At 41.7% G+C, this 18,918-nt stretch overlaps 1 protein-coding gene and 1 long non-coding RNA gene across 7 annotated transcripts in view; one reads left to right on the top strand and one right to left on the bottom strand.

Annotated features, from left to right (window-relative positions):
* The window catches only part of LOC142841762 (uncharacterized), a 160,241-nt gene extending 151,110 nt beyond the window's left edge, over positions 1–9,131 (bottom strand). For 2 of the 3 annotated variants that reach the window (XR_012909091.1, XR_012909093.1), the window contains exons 1-7: positions 8,774–9,131; positions 7,785–7,934; positions 5,749–5,816; positions 5,426–5,522; positions 5,286–5,344; positions 1,054–1,292; positions 113–183 (exon numbers count right to left, since the gene is read on the bottom strand). This is a non-coding gene — a long non-coding RNA (uncharacterized LOC142841762). The remainder of the gene's footprint in view (positions 1–112; positions 184–1,053; positions 1,293–5,285; positions 5,345–5,425; positions 5,523–5,748; positions 5,817–7,784; positions 7,935–8,773) is intronic. The other variant, XR_012909092.1, reaches the window with a different exon arrangement.
* Positions 8,919–18,918, top strand: part of Xiap (X-linked inhibitor of apoptosis) — a 45,098-nt gene continuing 35,098 nt past the window's right edge. Inside the window, exons 1-2 of one of the 4 annotated variants that reach the window (XM_075958775.1) lie at positions 8,919–9,075; positions 9,330–9,449. The gene's annotated coding sequence lies outside the window, so the exon portion shown is untranslated. Of the gene's footprint in view, positions 9,076–9,329; positions 9,450–9,561; positions 9,728–18,918 lie in introns of those variants that run through there. The other 3 variants (XM_075958778.1, XM_075958777.1, XM_075958776.1) reach the window with 3 other exon arrangements.

Genomic DNA, 18,918 nt, shown 5'->3' with positions numbered 1-18,918 from the left:
AGGGTAAAGGAGGGCAGGAGGGGGGAGAAAGGAGGAAGGAAGAAAGGAAGGAGGAAAGGAAGTAGCCAGAGGGTAGAAAAGCAGATGCTACAAGTAGTTGCCAATTGATTACCATAAATGATCTTCAGGAAGGCCATCCTCTCTGACATACCAGTGTGATCTTTGACAGGTATGTACCTCTTCCTGTAAAAACGCATACGACAATAGTTCTTATGGCAAAGGCTGGACTCACCCCACCCACACCCCTTCAATCAAGGGAGTTCTGCTTTCGATCTACTATATTTGGGCTCTAACTTAAAACTTCTTGCAAAAAAGTTCCAATGTTAAACCACTGTGACTACCCTCAGCCTGTAAGTATGAATTTTGCTTTCAATGAAACCTAGTTACCACTTAAGCGTGGCGACTACTGTCAAATATTCTCCTCTATTTAGCTGCATCCAATGCATTTTAGTCTTGGAAGGAGTGTACTTTCTCCTACTCAAAGCAGATGCTTCTGTTTGTACTTGATTCTTTTATCTTTTCCTAATTTCCTATGACTTCTTAGGCCATTCATTTTTTTTCTCCTATGTGGCAGCATACTAAATTCCTGTTTTAATCATTTAGAGGGCCACTGGAAAGGTTTTGATTTTCTGTTTCTTGTTTGTTTGTTTTGAGTTTGGGTCTCAAGTGTCTCAGGTTGGCTTGAAACTCACTATGTAGCCATGGATGGTCTTGAACTTCTGGCCCTCCTGTCTTCACTTTATAAATACTAAGATTACAGGTGTGTGCCATCATGCCTAAGCTTAAACATTGTTGCTTTCACTGGTTGCAGTCTTGGATCTTGTATACTTTTCTCTAATATTTTCCTTAGCTTAGAAAATTCCAAGCAAATATCCTTGCACAGGTAAGAATAAGCTCTCAATAGATTTTTTCCTAATTTAGCATTTCTATGAGTCCTTGGACATAGAACCTAGACATCATATCTCCCAATGGACAACTCACTATTTACCAAGGGTCTAAATTAGTCACAAAATGCTTGTTTATCCATTCTACAAACATCTGCTGAACACTTACCACATCAGATGTTGTTGTGAGCAATTGGGCTATATCTGTGAACAACAGAAAGGCCTCTGCTCTTTGTAGTTTTTTTCCTTTCTTCCTTTCTTTTTTTTCTTATTTGTATGTGAGACTGCAAGAGTTCGTTTACGCTACCTGATGATTCAGGCAGAGAGTGGGCATCAGATCACCAGTAACTGGAGTGAACAGATGGTTTGGAATCACTATGTGAGCACTGGGGACTTAGTGAAGGTCCTCTGCAAAAACAGAAAGCATTTTTAATCAGTAATCCATCTCTCCAGTCCCTGTTTTATCTTTATTTGAGACAAGGTTTGACTATGGAGTGGCGCTGTCCTCAAACTCTTGCTTTTTGCAGCACCCTCTTAAATGCTGGGGTTACAGAAGTACAGGACCATGCTTGGCTCCTGATCCTTTTGTTCTTGAAGGTTTTATTATAGCAGGGATAAAAGGAGGAAATACACAGTAAATAAAACAGATGAGGGCTTGAAAGATGGCTCAGTGGTTAAGAGCACTGGCTGCTCTTCCAAAGGACCTGGATTCGATTCCCAGAACCCACATGGCAGTTTACAACCACCTGCAAATTCAGTTCCAGTGGATCCAGTGCTTTATTCTGACCCCTGCAAGTACCAGGGATGCACAAACTGCACAGACATACATGCAGGCAAAACATTAATACATATAAAATAAGAAAACAAGAACAGCTGAGAGGACATGGAATGGGGGGTATGTTGAGGCTGCCTAATGAGAAGTGGGAAGGAGGTAGGAGTTCCTATGTGGAGTGGGAAAGGGGAATTTGGGTGCATATGATCAAGATTTATTGTTTACATATATAAAATTGTCAAAGAATAAATAAAAGATAATCTTTTTTTTTTTTTTTTGGTTTTTCAAGATACGGTTTCTCTGTAGCTTTGAAGCCTGTCCTGGAACTTGTTCCACAGACCAGGTTGGTCTCGAACTCACAGAGATCTGCCTGCCTCTGCCTCCCAAGGGCTGGGATTAAAGACATGTGCCACCACCACGCAGCAATAAAAGATATTCTATCGAAAACAAAAACAAGAGAAACAGCTGGAGAGATGTTTCAATGGTTAAGAGCAGGTACTGCTGTTCCTGAGGACCTCAGTTCAATTCCCAGCATTCACAGCGTTCATGCTGGGAGGTCTGTAACCACTATAGTTCCAATAGATCTGATGTCCTCTTATGGCTTTTCTGAGTATCTACACTCGTGCACATACTCCCCCAACACAGATATTTACATATACACATAATTAAAAATAAAAATAAATATTTTTAAAAGAGAAAAGAGTAAGATAACTATATACTGCATCAGAAAATACAGGCGATGGATGAAAAGAGTGGGAGGAATATGAGCAAGACAGCTGATATTTTAAGTATGAAAATATCATAATAAAATCTATTATTCTGAGCCAGGCTGTGGGGTACACGCCTTTAATCCCAGCACTTGGGAGGCAGAGGCAGGAGGATCACTGTGAGTTCAAGGCAGTCTGGTCTACAGAGCCTGTTTCAGGACAGCCAAGGCTGTACAGAGAAACCCTGTCTCCAAAAATCAAAAAAAATAAAAGAATAAAAAACCAAAAAACAATGAAAAGAAAAAACTCTATTATTTTTAAACTAAGTATAAAAATATTAAAAAGGAAAAATAGCTGATCATGGTGGAACATACCTTTAGTCCCAGTACTTGAGAGGCCAAGGCAGAAGAATCTCTCTGAGTTTGAGGCCAGCCTGTTCTACATAGCAATTCAGGCCAGCCTGGACTATTTAGAGAGGCCCTGTCTCAAAAAAAATTAAAAATGAAATAATAGATGCTGTTGGAACAGAAAATATAGAGTTAGGGAAAGGAGAATAAGAGAATTGGTTGGATCAATTATAATTTTAATTCTTGGGAACAATCCTGGGGACTCATTGCTACACGTCCTAAACATGGTGGTCCCTGGAGGCCTTTTGGAGAAGGTGACAACTAAGCAAAGATGACAAGAGAGGTGAAGGACAAGCCATAGATAGACTGGGCATGAAGACAGTGCTCCAGGCAGCATGGGCAGTGACGACTCTGCAGCATGAAAGCTAAGGGAATAAAAGGTGAGAGGAGAGGACATGGGGATGACAGGGAGGAGGTCTGTGGATAACTTTTAGTATCTGCCTGTGTGTAATACACTAGTAAATCGCTCTAAAACTTGGCTTCTGAAAAACAAAGAAGTAAGGCTGTAAGGCTGGGAGGAAGGATAGTGCTTGCCTCGCAAGCATCAAGACCTGACTTGAACACCCAGAACCTATGGTGGAAACAGGCATGGTAGCACACGGCCTTGTAAGCCAAGCATTGCGGAGGTGGAGACGGGTGGACTCCCTGGCTAGTCAGCCTGGTACACACAGTGAGCTCCAGGCAACACGAGAGTCCTTGGCTCCAGAGCCAGGTCTGCAGCTCGTGTCTTAGTTTGCTTCTCTGCTGATGTAATAGACAACACGATCAAAAGCAACTTGGGGTCAAAGGAGCTTTTTTCATTTTACAGTTTACAGCTTTTCATGGAAGGAAGTCAGGCCAGGAACTCGAGGCAGGACTCTGGAGGCAGGAACTGAAGCAGAGACAATTAAGAGGAATGTTTGCTTTCTGGCTTGTTTTCATGGCTTGCTCAATATGCTTTTTTTTTATCCCGCCTAAGCCCATCTGCCTAGGGGTGGCACCACTCACAGTGGGCTGGACCCGCCAACATCATTCATCAAGAAAATACCACACAGACTTGCCTATATGTCAATATGATAGAGGTATTTTTTTCAAATGAGGTTATCACAAACTTTAGCTTGTGACAAATGAACAAAAATCTAATCAGCATAGCTCTTGAGAAACATTATCTAAAGTTGTCTGACTCACATACAAAAGGAAAAAGAAAAACAAACAATGCACCCAAGTTCAGGAGAAAGGTTTATCTGGCTAGCTCTAGCTTTGGTTCTCAATAGGTTATATGGTTTTGTTTGGGGGATGCAGTAGTTTGAAAGTAATTGGCTCCCACAATCTCATAGGCAGTGACACTATTAGGAAGGGTGGCTTTGTTGGAGTGGGTGTGGCTTTGCTGGAGGAAGTATGTCACTGTGGGAGCCGGTTTTGAAGTTTTCTATGCTTGGGATACCTAGAACCCAGGATCTAAGAGCACTTCCTGTTGCCTGCAAGATGTGGGACTCTCTAGCACATCTGTCGGCCCGCTGCCATGCTCCCTGCCATGATAATAATGAATTGAAGCTCTGAAATTGTAAGCGCCCCCTCACTGAAATGTTTTCCTTATAAGAGTTGCCATGGTCATGGTATCTCTTCACAGCAACAGAAGCCTTAACTAAGACAGGGGATTTGTTTATTATTTATTTATTGTTTGTTTGGTTGGTTGGTTTTTCGAGAAGGTTTCTCTGTGTGGCTGTCCTGAAACTCACTCTGTAGACCAGGATAGCCTCGAACTTACAGAGATCCACCTGCCTCTGCCTCCTGAGTGCTGGGACTAAAGGTGTGTGCCATTACCACCTAACGTGATTTATTTTTTTTAAGAAAGGGTCTCATGTATCCCAAGCTGGCTTTAAATTCACTATGTCGTTGAGGATAACCTCCCAGGTGCTGAAATTATAGGTATGTACCACCATAGTAAGTTTACATGGTACTGTAAAACTCAGGGCTTCATGCATGCTGGGCAAGCGCTGTACGACCAATTGAGCTACATGCCAATCAGTCCTCAAGAGATTGTAGCCACAGTAATCTTAGGCTTGAAGTAGCCTCTTCAAAGTGTGTCAACTGGCTGGTCCACAGGGAAAAAAGATGGGAAAGGGTAGAACTCATTTTCTCCTTATTAGTTCTAGTTTCTCACCTTTCATTCTTTTCCTTCTCTCCTCTCTTTTGGGTGGGGTTTGAGATATGTAGCCCTGGTTGGCTTCCTAGGTAGCTAAGGGTGATCTGGAAATCCTGGTCTTCCTGCTTCCACCTCTGCCTCCAAGGACTAGACTACAGGCTTGTGCCAATAGTCTGTTTTCTTTCTTGAATTAAGGTCTTACTATGTAGACTAGGCTGGCTTCAGATTCCTAACCTGCTTGCCTTGGCCTCCTGAGTATTGGGATTAGAGTACCGAACCATTGCAGTTAGTTTCACCTTCTGGTTTGAAGACGCAAACATGCCTGGCTTAATGCACAGCAACCAACCCAAGAGAGCAAGGCAGAAACCACAAGGCCTTTAATGACCTCACCTTAAATGTCATGCATCACCACTTCTGTATTCTATCAGTCACATGGGCCAGCACTAATTCTATGCAGAAGAAACACATGTAAGCACATGACTAGTAAGAGATGAAGACTGTGGGATGTCATGTAGTAGCAGAAACGTTACCTTTGGAGGTGGCCTTTGGTTGAGTGAACTGGAGAGCCAGCGAAGGGATCTGAGCAGAAAAGTGATCTATATTGTGGTTTCCACGCGTAACTGGCTGCTGTGGAAATAAAGGGGAGAAGGAACTGAGAAGACCAATGAGGAAGCTACTGCAAGCCAGGAGAGGGATGGACTTGATGAAGGAGGGGGCTGACATTGATGGAAACTAGTATTCTGGACCTTTTTGAAGAGAGCAATGGCAAGCTTTCCTGGTGGGTTGGATGTGAGATGAGAGGGTCTAGATGTGTCCAGGGGTTGGGGGCCACAGCTGTGGGGAGAAGGCTTACCTAGTATGCAGAGTCCCCAGTTCACCAGCACAGCATAAGCAGGGCATGGCGGTACACACCTATAATCCCTGCAACAGGGAGGTAGAGAAAGGAAGATAAATTCAAGGTTGGGCCTACAAGAGAGCTCAGCAGGTAAAAGCATCTCTCTTGCAAGCATGGTAGCCTGAATTTGATTCCTGGAAGCAATGGTAGAGGTAGAAAACTACTGAAATATGCCCTCTGACCCCCACATATACATGCCTGTCATGTGCCTGTGGAACGGACAAGCCTGTACTTACACACATCTCTCTCACACACACCTTAATAAGAAGAAAGAAAAAAGTTCCAGCTATGTAATAAGCCTGGGATATACAAGACTGTCTTGAAAAACAACAAAGGAAGAGCTAGCGAGAGGGAGCAAAGGGTAAAGAGACTCACTAACAAGCCTGGCGGCCTGACTTTGATTCCTAGAACCAAAATGGTGGAGGGAGAGGCAACTCTAGCAAGCTGTCCTTTGACCTCCACACACGTGACATGGCATCTGCTCCCGTGAATAAACTGAAAATTCGTAAAAGATGACTTTAAGGATTTTCCAAAAATGAGTTTGACATAGATCTTCCCATAAATGAGCTTACCCCATCAGAGAGATGAGACATTTATATAAGCAGCCGTACTGTGTGACATACTGCACTGCGCGCTGTAACAAAGCACTGACTTTCACCATGAAGTGAGATGGAAAAGTTCTAGAAATGGACAGTGTGATGGTTGCACAATAACAGGAATGGTCGTGATGCCACTGAACTATGTACTTCCTGCCAGATTCCAAAGAAACCCAGGACAAGGCCTACTCACAGAACCTATGGCTCCACCCAGCACTTCTCCCCCCACTCCCTACCCTGAACCTTTCCTGTCCAGGGACTGACCTTTGCTTCTCTTCCCCCAGCTTCTCATTCCTATACAAACCTGCCATTTTCTCCAAGAGTACTCTTGGTCCTTGGCTTCTCTCTTGATTCTCTTGCTCCCTCTCCTTTTCTCTTTCTCTTCTCTTCCTCTCTTGCTCCCTGCTCTCTCTCGTGGCCTAGTTCAGCCTTGGCCCTCCCAGATGCCTCTGACTGAATCCTCCTCTTCAGCCATACCTTGGAGCAGTCATGTGCTCATTTTCTTTCACTTACAATGGTTAAAATAGTAAATTTGTGTACACTTTACAATAAAAACAATGCTACCTGATCGGGATATAATCTCGAATGTATAATGTCAGCACTCAAAAGGTGGAGGCATAGGACTGCCATGAATGAGTTTGAGCCCAGCTTGGAATATGTAGCCAGAGAAGGCTTTGTAGCACAGCCTTGCCTCACAAAATAAAGCCAGGTGTGGTGTGTCAATCACAATACTGCAATACCCCCAGGCAAGAAGATCAGCAATTCAAGGTTATCCACGGCCAAGTAGCAAGTTTACAGCAAACACGAGGTACACGAGACCTTGACGCAAAAACCCCAAGCCAGCACTTAAAAGGATCACTGGTTTCAGGCTGGCCTGGCCTACACAAGGACTTCTGAGACAGCCTGGGCTATTTAGTGAGGCCTTGTCTCAAAAAACAAAATAACAAAAGCCCCAAACAACAATAAAGACTCTAAAAAAACACTTTAAGTTCAAAGAATAAACGAGAACAGAAAATGAGAAAACATAATCTTCAGGTAAGGGGGTTAGAGAAGGCGCTGTTTCTGTTGAGCTAATTTCAATAAATTACCGGAAGGCAGGGAAACTGGCAAGAGAGCCAGGGCAAGATAAGTAGTTTTCTTAGAAGCCACTATACATTGTCATAGGGGAGCGTGAACTCACGGCTAAGGGGATTTACTCTTATCCTGACGTCAGAATGGAAGGATTGAACTCAGCCTCCTGAAAGCTAGACTGGGGGAAGTGGGACAAGCCTAAGACCAGAGAAATCCGACTGGGTGATGGTTGGGCAGATGTGTGAGCAGAAGATCCAGGGTTGAATAACACAGACTAGCACAATTACTTCAGCCTTTTTAAAATGTGGCGACGACAGACCAACTTACTATAAAGACACAGAAGGGTCGCTTGAGGTGAATTTTTGTTTGTTTTGTTTTGAGACAGGGTCCCATTCATCTTAGGCTGGACTCAAACTTGCTACCTTGAACTCCTGATTTTTCTCAAGGAAATTGAAGGTGGCTTGGTAAGATTTTCATCTAAAGAAAAAAAAAGGGGGGGGTTACTAATTCATATTTAAGTAAGAGTGCTCTGAAAAATAAGGTAAATATTTGTTTACAGTTTTGTTTTGGCAGTGATAAGGTTGGAATCCCAGACCTCACACACACTAGACAAGTGCTCCACCAATGAGTTTCATCCCGTCTTTGCAGGCAATTGCTATTATCACAGTAGGTCAGAAGGAATCCTCAGCGCTCTAAGAGTAACATCAGGGCCTGGATTCATCTCTAGAACCCACGTGCTGGGAGAGAAAGGACACCCCAAGTTGCCTCTAGCCTCACACACTAAATCAGTGTAGTCATTTAAAAGAAAAAAAGATGGCATGAGAAGAGGTTTTACGTTAGTAAAAGTTTAAGGGCCAAAAATACTCTTCTTCTTTTCCAAGTTCCTTTTCATCAAAGGCAGCATTATTTAACCAGGCAGATGGTACTCATGATCTTGGAAATGAGATTCAGAATCCATCTTACTACACTAGCCACCAAGTGCCCACATTCCTGAAACCTAAATTCACGTTTCTCTGACAACCCTACAAACATACATATCTGAATAACCTAGGGGCATGATCATCATTTTGTGTACAAAGACTTCTTCGTGTTTCTTTTCCATCTTCGTTCTTTTCCTTTTTTTTTTTTCTCTTCGCAAATCAAACATCTCTCACTTTCTCTAGGTCTCGGTTCCCCCCGGACAGGGAGTTTAATAGGGGTGTCCTGCCATTTAGGCTTTACAAAATAACAACAAAGAATACGTTATAAAAGTCCCTGGTATCCAGTAAGGAACCAGAATGTTCTGATCCTTCTCCCTCGGATTTTAATCCTCTTACCTGTATTCCCCTACTCCTCACCCTAAAGTCCAGGTAAAGACCATGGGGGAAAAAAAAAGTCCTGGATGCTAAAAGAGGAAACGCTTGAGTTGGGGGCGGGGACTGCGAGGTGACCTGTGCGCATGTGCGCCCGCTGGGTCAGGGTCTGGCTTGGAGCAGGCGGGGGGGGGGGGGGGTCGGGCTGCATAATGAGGAGGACTGGCTTTTTTCTCCATGCCCCCTTCCGGCTCCGGGAAGCGGCGGGACGTTGGCGGTCGCCCGAGCGGGCGCGACGCTAATCGAGGGCCACTCGGGCCCGAGCGGTAGGTTGGAAGATGGCGGAGCGGAAAAGAAGGAGGGGCTTTGTCGGGCGGGAGCCGAGCTCCCCGGGGGGAGGTGGGAAGGACATGGCCTTAGGCCAATGGCTGGGCTGGCCTGGAAAGCTGGCGGACTGCACCCGGCGGCTTTTTTGACGTGGACGCACTTGGTTCCGGTCCCAGAGTTTTCTCTGAGAGGACCGTCCGGCCTGTGGAGGCCGAGGGAGGGAGTCATAGCGATTTCCGTTTCCTTCTCCTAGGCCGCGGCCCGCCGCCCAGCGGAGTTGGGTTTTCCTGATCCGGCTCGGGCTGCCCCTCCTCCGGGACCCTCCCCTCGGGAACGGTCGCTCACGGTGCTTGGGACGGGCTCACTCGGTGCGGTGGGTATAGTTCTTGTGGGTTTCCCGCCCTCCCCTCCTTTTCCTCTCTCCTCCCTCCTCCTCCTCCCCGCCCTCATCCTCTTCCCCCTCCCTTCCGCTTGGGCTAGTTCTGCCTAGTTGGGCGGGAAGGCCGCGCCCGCACGCCTGCCCGCCCGCCCGCGGGGAATGCTGGACTGGGCTCCTTGTCCAAAGTTCCCGGGATTGATCCTGGAAGCCGTGGGTAGGGTGGCCGGCTTCAAGCTTTCGGGTCAGCCTCCTTAAACTTCGTGACACCTAAGGTAAATCTAGTTAACTAAAAAAAAAAAAGGTGATCAACCTCCCTATCCCCCCCAGTCTCACGTATGGGGCAGGAGAGTGTGTTCCTGGCAAGGCTGTGCGAAACCAGAAGAATGAGGGCCAAAGAGCTTCCAGAGGAGGAAATAGCTGATCATTCTTGCCACCCCTGGTCACTTGCCCTGCATGGTTTTGAAAGAAAAATGTCAAATTGACTTTCAGTTTCATTATTGTAACTCCACAGTTTGCTTGAGTTGGGGAGGTGTTGTTCTTCTAAGGGAGGGCAATGGTGACTGCAGTGGCTCTCCAGAAAGGAAGACGTTTTCACGGAAACTTTGGGAAGAACAAACTTCCCAGATTTTATTAATCTACTACTTTGCCTTCAAGCACAATTATGTCACTACTTCCGTCATCACATCCGTACCTTGATAATGAGCCAGTCATCACATCTGTGCCTTGATAATGAAGGAGTCATTGAGATTTAATCTTGTAAGACTGGGGATTGCTGTAGTTAGTATTCTTCGTTCTTTTCTCCTTAATACTTTTTTTTTTTTTGGTGGCCAGTTCAAGAGAACACTATTAAGAGCCGGCCATCTTAGAATCAGCTATGATTCTTTTAGAGTTGGCTCAATCCTTTGCTTTACAAAACAGAAACTGAGGCTCAAGGTTTCATGACTTGCCTAAGGTTACAGGATTAGAACTCAGTTTCGGTGGCTCCTGACCACCTCGCTCCTGTGGCTTCATATATCCTCTAAGTACAAAATCTAACTCTGTTCTTTGTAACCTTTCTGTACTGCATAATACTAATTCATTTTGGCGCCTGCACCTTTCCCAGTGAACTGAACATGTATGTACTGAACATATGTGTAAAGATTGTGCCTGGGATTGCTTTCCCCCATTACTTAAGAATGGAAAACATCTTAGGCCAAACAGAATTCTGACAGACAAAAAACCTAAGTTTGTGTCTTCTTGGACTGGGTTCCCTGGATCCTTGAAAGACACATGGGAAAAGTGATTAACACTGGATACTTCGAAGAAGAGAGATGGAAAGCTTTTCTCTTTGCTTTTCTCCTGTGCCTTAAATGTATGTTTGAATGTTTTGCTATAAATGAGTTTTGATTTTATTACTAAAAAGTTTTAAAGTATACAAAGCTGAGTATCAGCATAAGTATTTGGAATAGGTATTTATTGCCATATCTAGTCATATGTCAGTGATTTATACTATATAATAATGTGTGGCTTATGTTGTCTTAACAGAGCAGGTTTGATTATTTGGGTATTTATGTTTCTCTTTTGACTACCACTTATTGTTCCCCTGTTCGTGTGAAATGGTAAAAAGGTTATGGTAGGCTTCCTGATTATCAAATTGTGTAGCAAACTGTAGAATTCGGATATCAAACTTGACATGTAGATAAATCTGAATCACATGGTCTTTCCGAATTACAATTATTTTTTTAAAAATTTTGAGCATGTAAAGATTGTATTGGGAGATGTAGCTCAGTGTGGTACAATGAGTGCTTGCTTACCATTTACAAGGCTCTGGGTTTGATTTTGAACATCTCAAAGAAAAGGTTAAAAGTTGACCAGAGTACATTATATAATATGTGGAAATATAACATTGTTTTGTACAATGAATATACACCAATAGAAGAAAGAGGGGGGGAGCCAGACTTGGCAGCTTAATCACTGGAAACAGTGCAGGGTAACTGCAAATTCTTGTTCAACCTAGGCTACATTGTGAGTCCCTGCTTCAAAAACAAAGATAGATTGAAGAGATGGCTCAGTGTTTAAGCTTCCTGACAGCTTGCTCTTCCAGAGGACCTGGGTTCTATTCCCAGCACACACACGGTTTCTCACAGCCAACTCTTAACTCCAATCCCAGGGGATTCAGTGCCCCCTTTTGGCCTTCATGGGCACTGCATGCAAACCACCCATACACATAAAATTATAAAATAAAGAGAGTCAATGCTCACAATTGTAATGTCTGCATTTGATAGAAAAAGGATCATGTGCTCAAAGCCAGCTCTGGATATATCAGACTGTACAAACAGAATCATAATCAATAATATTTTTATATAGCATTGCATTATTTGGTACTTAAGTGTTTGCTTTTTTCCATATTTACCAACCTCATTTACGTTATGCAGTTTTTAAAATGGTAAATATTTTGGATTGGGGATAAATGCTTCAAAGAGTTTGGGATTCTAATTCAGTACAGAATGTTTGCATAATATTCACTAGGCTCTGTATCAGTCCCTAGAACTTAAAAAGAACAGGTAAGACTGCACACATCCCCAGTATGAAATTCTCTTTTTCAGGCCGATATGGATCCAAAGATGAAAAAATGAATTGCTCAGTGTTATATTGCTTATATTAGCAGACTTTGGATTGGGCTCTACATTCTAGTCTAGAACACTTGTAGTTTATTGCTTTCATTCAGTGAGGCCAGATAAGGCAACAAAATAATGCTGGCTAAAGGTTAGTCAGACATTTCAGTGGGCAAGCAATATAATTAATATGCCAGTTAATTTAGTATAGCACTTAGAATTTTAACATCAATTTTCCCCTTTCATGTTGTGCATTAATTTAGCCTATCCTCTGTATCTAATGATTGATAACTCCAAATGTAACATAGTGAGATTTCACTATTTTTGCTTGATTTAACAGTTAAGTCTAGTAGCAAGTGCTAGCAAGAGGGAAAAGGCTATGTTTTAGAAGATAAACATTTATTGAGTACCTAATAGGTGCCAAGAAACTACACTTTGTTTGACAATCTAAAGATGAATAGATATCATATACAGTGATATACATTTGTAATTTTTGTACTTGGGAAAGTTAGGCAAGAAGGTAACATGTACTAGGACAGCCTGCGCTGCATATTGAGGCTACCCACCTCAAAAAAGGCACTAAAAGATGAATAAGGTAAAGTGCCCTTGTTATTTTGAGGCAATAAGATTATGATAAGCTGGTGATTCTTAAATTTTATCTCCGGGGTAATCTGTTAATAGTATTATATAACCTGTTAGCATTGTTTAAGGTCATTGTACATGTCGATTCAAGGAGACAGACAGTATTAGAAAATGAGAAATTGATACTGAACTTAAATAATATACAGTGGAAAATACCCTGAATTGGATCCATGGGACTTGTTTGTTTGTTTTGGGAGGAGTCTTGGCTTTATTTCCAGTTAGCTTTGGGATTGTGACTCTTAGTGTTATCATGTTTATTTTCTTTTTCACAAAGATAGGTTTATTCTATTTAATTCAATACAAAAAGTGTGTTTTGTGTATTTCAAAGGGCATGTTCTAGAAAGTTTATGAAGTTTGAGGTAGGATAGAAAACTAGGGCCCTGTTATTCAGTACTTTCTCAATCAGAATTTTGTTGTGTTTCCTGTGTCAAAAAAGTATTTCAAGGGCCTGGATAGATGACTTGGGGGTTAAAAACTGACTGCTCTTCTAGAGGACCTGGGTTCAATTCCCAGCACCCACCTGGCAGCTCACAACTATCTGTAGCTCCAGTTCCAGGGGAACTAACACCTTCACACCAGTGTACATAAAATAAAATTAAATAAATTTTATAAAGTCTTTAGTTCCAGGACAGGCTCTAAAACTACAGTGAAACCCTGTCTCTAACACCCCCCCCCCCAACAAAGTCTTTCAAAATGTAATATTTGGGGGGAGAGGGTCTGATTCATGAGGAAAGGGGTAAGTGCTAAGCTCCAGGCAGCTCCATGTCACTCAGGTCTCCCTTATTTTTTATTTTATTTGAGACACTGTTTCTCAATGTGTAGAGCTTACTGTCCAGGAATTCTTTCTGTCTGCCAGGCCAAATTTAAACTCAGCGATCCAGCTGCTTCTGCTTCCCGAGTGCTGGGAGTAAAGGCTGAAAATGTAATTTTTATCTGATAACCTATTTAAACTGTACAGATTTGAGCTTCTTGATTTCAAAGATTCAGATTCTATTATATTTTTAATTATGTCACTTTGTTGTTCTTGTTGTTGTTTGGTTACTTTGACATGGGATTTCTCTGTGTAGCCTTGGCTGCCCTGGAACTTGCTCTGTAGATCAGGCTGGCCTTGAACCCACAGAGATCCATCTGCCTCTACCTTCTGAGTCCTGGGATTAAAGGGACACACCACCACCTGAATCTTATTTTTTTATTTTGCATTTTGTGGCAAGGTTTTGCTGTGTAGCTTAGACTGGCACATTTATATAGTGCCAGCTACTCTGGGTCTTAAGCAGAAAGATGTTTTTGGAGTGGATGTTTTTATTTTCAATTGATTTTTGCTGAACGATCTCTTGAGCTTGGGATTTTAAAAACTGACTGGCAACCGTGAGACCATGCCATTTTTAAAAGTCTTATAATAATATCAGTTATATTTTAAAGAGACAAAAAAGTAAGAGCAAGGTGAAAGTAGAACCTTAGTAACTTGTGGTTCATACTTTATTTTTTGAGATAGATTAGACCCTAATGTGTATCTTCAGGGTGACCTAAAACCCTCCCCTTGCCTTATTCAGACTTCAGTTTCCTGAGTGCTAGGATTATAGATGGATGCTTCCACACCTAGCTTTCTTTCATTTAATTTTATGTATTTATTATTATTGTATATTTTATAATACAATTTTAGTATATGTGTTATAATAAAATATTTATTTTGTTATATTGGTGGTGGTGGTATTTTGAGATTCAATCTGTCTATTTAGTTCTGGCTAGGTGTAAATGCACAGAAATCCTCCTGCCTCTGCCTCCTGAGTGCTGGGATTACTCAGAGCCCCTTGGCATTTAATTTCAAACTTCTTATACTAAGTATTTCAATTTGAATTTTTTGGAAGTATAAATGGCAGTTGCTGGTCTGTTTTGTTTTGTATGGTAAATGCAGAATGGGATTTTAAAAAGAAAGAAGCAGACTTCTAGATTTGAGAGTAGGAAAATTTATGGGAGCTTGTAGGAGAAGGGCCCACTTTTTGTCCCGGCCACCCAGAACTGGAATAACCACACAGAAATTGTATTAATTAAATCACTGCTTGTCCCATTAGCTCTAACTTCTTATTGGCTAACTCTTATATTAATTTAACCCATTTCTATTAATCTGTATATTGCCACGTGGCAGTGGCTTACTGGGTAAAATTCCCAGCATCTGTCTCTGGCAGCTCCATGGCTTCTCTCTGACTCTGCTTTCTTTCTCCAGCATTCAGTTCTGTCTTCCCCGCCTAAGTTCTGCCCTATCAACAGACCAAGGCAGTTTCTTTATTAACCAATGAAAACAACATAGACAGAAGGACCTCCTACACCAGGAGCTCACAGACTCCTTTTCTGGGCAAACAGTTGTAGAGATAACATCAAAAATCAATGCATAAATTCTGACTATACCCATAATACCCCATATGGTGGTGCACACCTTTAATACTAGCATGTGGGAGCCAGAGTGAGGCGGATCTCTGAGTTTGAGGTCAGTCTGGTCTACAAAGTGAGTTCTGGGCCAACCAAATCTTCATGACACCTTGTCTCAAAAACCCAGAGACAAAAATGACATTGACTATAATATTAGATGAAGTTCTTGGTAAAAATAATTATTAACCCAGTGTTCATCAGGTAAGAGCACTTGTGGCACTTCTTCAGGACCATTTGGTCCCCAGCATACACATCATGTAGCTCACAGCTACCTGTAACTCCAGTTCCTGGAAATGAGCCTTCTTGTAACCTGTTAGAACGCCTTCATATATATTTGAGCATGTTTTGTTGTGTAGCCCATGCCAGTCTGGTATTCCCTGTGTACCCCCGGGAGGCCTTGAATTTGGGATCCTACCTCAGCCTCATGAGGAATTGGGATTATACATGTAATTTGCTCTACCTGTTTCATGATCTGGTTTTATAGTTATTTTCAAGAATTTGAGACATGGTGAAAAGCAATTAATTACTAGTCGTAGACTGGGAATAAGTAACACTGATTGAATGGTCAGAATGGTCAGACTGAGTGAGTTTAGACGTTTTACATTTTGAGGTAAGGTCTGCTATGTAGCCCAGGTAGGACTTGAATTCGTTTTTTTGTTGTTTTGTTTTGTTTTTGTTTATCGACACAGGGTTTCTCTGTATAGCTCTCGCTGTCCAGGAACTCCTGTTGACTAGGCTGGCCTTGAACTCACAAGATCAACCTAATGGCAGCAAGTACCACAGTCACCCAGCTGGGATTTGGATTCTTAATCTTCCTGCTTTAGCTCCATCCTCTTGAATGCTGGGATTATAGGTCTGATATATCCATGTTAGGCTAAGATCAACCTTTTTTTTTTTTGATTTTCAAGACAGGGTTTCTCTGTAGTTTTGGAGTCTGTCCTAAAACTCACACTGTAGTAGACCAGGCTGGCCTTGAATTTACAGAGATCCATCTTCCTCCCCAAGTGCTGAGATTAAAGGTGTGCTGTGACTGTGTAGAGTTGGCTAGTCATGAATTTGTGGTTGGTCCTCCCATCTGCTTCATAAGTACTGAGATTACAGATAATGTGCCACCATGGCTGGCTAAGACTACCTTTTTTAAAGGGTATTTGGTTAAATGGAGAAAAGGTGCTGCTACTATGCATTCCATGGCATCTATACTTACATGTTTAATTTATATTTTTATATATCTGTAACCATTTTTTGACCTTAGAACAGACTTGGAGTCTGTCCAGGATGGGACACTATGTTAGTAGTTGTGAGTAGAGAAAGGAAGACTTTTAGTTCATGGACAGCCTTGGCAACATAGTAAAACCCTTTCTTCAAGTGAACAAAATAGGCCCCTCACTGTGCATGCCTGTGCGATCTGATCTGACTTTCATGCTTCAGAACATTTTCAAGCATAGAAAGGTTAGGAAGCCTCACATTTTCTTATACCTCTGTAGATGCTACCAATAATATTTATGGTACTTTCTATAGAACCATATTAATAACAAACGGGTTTTTTGTCTTTCATTTGCTACGTTATGTCTGACAACCACCAGTCAGAACCACAGTTTGCCCATTTTATACCTGAGAGTTATAAGTGTGTTTTGTAAAGTTAAATCAGATATCACATATCAAAACCCCCAACTAAATTTTAAAAGTTCACTGACAAATTATAGTTATGATCAAAAGAAACATGGTAAAAGAAGGAAAGAGGACAAGATATGAAATTACACGAATATATACTTAAATTCATTTCTTTTCAGCATGTTTTCTGGATTGGAGCAAATATTTACCTACAGCTAAGCATTTAGTTATAATATAGTGTTAAGGAAAATAAAAATTGCAAGGTAATGTTTGGTACTTGAGAACATTAAATACATACTCTTTTTTGTTTTTTTGAGACAGGGTTTCTCTGTGTAGCAGCCCTGGCTGTCCTGGAACTTTCTCTGTAGAAACAACCTGGCCTCGAACTCACAGAAATCCCTCTGCCTCTGCCTCCTGAGTGCTGGGATTAAAGGTGTGCGCCACCACCACCCAGTTTAAAAAATACTTTTAAAATCAAGGCTAGCATAACTGAGGTAGATTACTTTCTCCAGTATTTAAGCTAAAACCCAAGTTTAGTGATGCATGCCTATAAGTACTTGGTAGGTGAAAGGAGGAGGATCACGAGTTGTAGGCCAGCCCACGATACATAGTAAGTTTTAAGCCTGATTTTCATGACACCTTACCATTAAGAAAAGGTAAAATTAATTCAATAAAGATAAAGCCTAGACAGACTACACCTACTAAATGTTTTACTATAGACAACAAAGTTGTTTACAGATAGAGCAAAATATTTTGTTGTGGGAAAAGGAAAAAAAATAGACTCCCATCAGGAATTTGTTTCAAGGGCTTGACACAGTGGTGCACATTTGTCATTCCAGCACTCAGGAGACCAAAGCAGAAAGATCACAACTTTTGAAGCTAGCCTGAACTACATAATGTGATCCTATCTCAAAAATAATAATAAAATAGCTAGGCATATTTTATATTACAGCAGTCTATACCTCTGTAATCACAGCACTTGGGAGATAGAGACAGATGGATCAAGAGTTCTAATCAAGATCTGTTGTAATAAGAGCGGCAGGGCTGCGTCCCCGGCACCCGGCCGCCCACATGGCTAGCTTATGCCCCAAAATAATTACACGGAAACTGTATTCCTTTAAACACTGCCTGACCCATTAGTTTTAGCCTCTTAACCCATTTTTAATAATCTATGTAGCACCACGAGGTGCACTTACCAGGAAAGATCTTAACCTGCGTCTGTCTGGAGTGGGAGAACCATGGTGACTCTCTGATTCCGCTTCTTTCTCCCAGCATTCTGTTCTGTTTTCTCCGCCTACCTAAGGGTTGGCCAATCAAATGGGTCTAGGCAGTTTCTTTATTAATAATAAATCACTCTCACATCATTTCTCCTTTTTCTGTTTAAACAAAAAAGAAAGGCTTTAACTTTAACATAGTAAAATTACATATAGCAAAACAGTTATTACGCAAGAATTACAGTTACAATACTTATATCTATTTTATGCTTTATAATAACTAAGGAAAACTATGATTATCTATCCATTCTTCAACTCTATCAAAGACTCCAGAAAGATACAATATTACCTAAGTAAACAAGAAATAAGAAAACTCTAGAAATGACAGAGACATCTCGCTGCCTGTATAGTCACCCAAAGTTCTTTTGTTCCATTGGGGCATCCATCTTCGGCCTACAGGCCCATAGTATCCAGCAGACATTTCCATGAAGCAGGAAATTTCAAAGGCAGTTCAGTCACTATGTGCTGTGCCCTGCAGAATGTCTTACATACTCTTTGATGAATCAGGAACCCCAAAAGACCGTCTCACCTTTAGGCAAGTTCAGCAGTCCTCTCTCTGTGGGTTCTCTGTGTCCATTTTATGCAACAATCCAGGCAAGAACAGTTTCTTGCCCAAATGGCTATCAAACTCCATAAGGAGCCTCTTCGATGCCCATCTTCTTCTCGAAGTAGATTGGTGCCGCCAGGAGCAGACATGTCTCATTGTCATGAAAAGTCCTAAGTTATTAAAACATTTAAAATGCCATGTTCTATAATCTTTGAAAAATATGAAGAATGCCTATCTAAAATATATCTATGTACATCTAGAAAATCTTAACTGACATGACTACAAGCTTGACTATTATTATCCATTAACAACCTATATACATTACATTTTACACGAACTACACAATCACAATATCTTAATAGCAGAAATAT

The sequence above is a fragment of the Microtus pennsylvanicus genome, chromosome X (genome assembly GCF_037038515.1).
Source record: "Microtus pennsylvanicus isolate mMicPen1 chromosome X, mMicPen1.hap1, whole genome shotgun sequence".
NCBI classification, from domain to species: Eukaryota; Metazoa; Chordata; class Mammalia; order Rodentia; family Cricetidae; genus Microtus; species Microtus pennsylvanicus.
Note: the sequence above shows the minus strand (reverse complement) of the source record. Positions and strands in the feature narration are given on the sequence as shown.